A 1711-nucleotide genomic window follows, 5' to 3' on the forward strand; every position below is an offset into this window, starting at 1 on the left:
AGAGCTAGGATATGGTTGGACTCACAACCTAAAGAAAGCCTGAACTCTCTTGGGAAAAGCTAGTCAATGCCTTCTTGGCAAAGTTCTTTCAACCTCAAAAATTGAGTAAGCTTAGAGTGGAAGTCCAAACCTTCAGACAGAAGGAAGGTGAATCCCTCTATGAAGCTTGGGAAAGATACAAACAATTGATCAGAAAGTGCCCGTCTGACATGCTTTTTGAATGGAGCATCATAGGTATCTTCTATGATGGTCTGTTTGAACTTTCCAAGATGTCTTTGGATAGTTCTACTGGAGGATCTCTTCATCTGAAGAAGACGCCTGCAGAAGCTCAAGAACTAATTGAAATGGTTGCAAATAACTAATTCATGTACACTTCTAAAAGGAATCCTGTGAACAATGGGACAAATCAGAAGAAAGGAGTTCTTGAGATTGATACTCTGAATGTCATATTGGCTCAGAACAAAATATTGACTCAACAAGTCAATATGATTTCTCAAAGTCTGTCTGGAATGCAAGCTGCACCAGGCAGTACTAAGGACGCTTCAACTGAAGAAGAAGCTTATGATCCTGAGAATCCTTCAATAGAAGAGGTGAATTACATGAGAGAATCCTATGGAAACACCTATAATCCTTCATGGAGGAATCATCCAAATCTCTCATGGAAGGATTAACAGAGACCTCAACAAGGTTTCAACAACAATAATGGTGGAAGAAATAGGTTTAGCAATGGCAAGCCTTTTCCATCATCTTCTCAGCAACAGACAGAGAATTCTAACCAGAGCAACTCTGACTTAGCAACCATGGTCTCTGATCTAATCAAAACCACTCAAAGTTTCATGATTGAAACAAGGTCCTCCATTAGAAACTTGGAGGCACTAGGGGTGTTCGCGGTGCGGTTTGGTTCGGTTTTGAAGGAAAAAGTCATCCGATCCGAACACTTAATTTATGTGCGGTGCGGTTTGGATTGGATGAACATTTTTTGGAAATCCGATCCGATCCGATCCGATTACAAGCGGTTTGGATCGGTTTGGATCCGCGGTTTTTTAAATACAAAATAATAACTTAATTTATAAAGTTATATAACCTGTCCAATAATCCATTATAATAATAAAACACAATTCAACGTAATAATAAAACAAAAATTCCATAAAACATTATAAACTAACATGTCCAATTGCCCAACAATCTAACATATTCAACAAGTATTGATAAAATAATAATTCTTCAGCATCAAAATAACTAAACAAGTCTCAACAACACAAAATTAAATAACATAGAAAAGTCTTAATAAAAACATAACATAAAGAACTCCAAACTGAAAGCTGAAGCACTGATCACTAATCAGATTCATCACCAGAGCCTTCTTCATCTATTAGTTGAGGAATTGGCTCAAGTTCTACAATAAAATGTAATAAAATAAATATTAGTAAGTTAAACATATTATCAAATAGTAAAGTTAATCACTATGTGAAGATAAAATAAAACATAATATTAAAGAGCATTACCTTTCTCAAGTTTTTCAAATTCTTCAAAAGACTCCTCAAGGTCAATTGGCAATGAATTGGCTCGAAACCAATTTTGTGCACAAATCAAAGCTTCAACAGTTTTTGGAGTAAGAGAGCTCCTATATTGATTAAGCACTCTACCTCCCGTGCTAAAGGCGGATTCAGAAGCAACCGTTGACACCGGCATAGCTAGAATATCCCTCGCA

General features: G+C 36.5%; 1 non-coding gene across 1 annotated transcript; it reads right to left on the bottom strand.

Annotated features, from left to right (window-relative positions):
• Positions 1-107: 107 nt before the first annotated feature.
• LOC127745900 (small nucleolar RNA R71) lies at positions 108-215 on the bottom strand. Its single transcript, XR_008007523.1, has one exon. It is a non-coding gene; the product is annotated as a small nucleolar RNA R71 (small nucleolar RNA).
• Between the last annotated feature and the right edge of the window lie 1496 nt (positions 216-1711).

The sequence above is a fragment of the Arachis duranensis genome, chromosome 3 (genome assembly GCF_000817695.3).
Source record: "Arachis duranensis cultivar V14167 chromosome 3, aradu.V14167.gnm2.J7QH, whole genome shotgun sequence".
Classification (NCBI taxonomy): Eukaryota; Viridiplantae; Streptophyta; class Magnoliopsida; order Fabales; family Fabaceae; genus Arachis; species Arachis duranensis.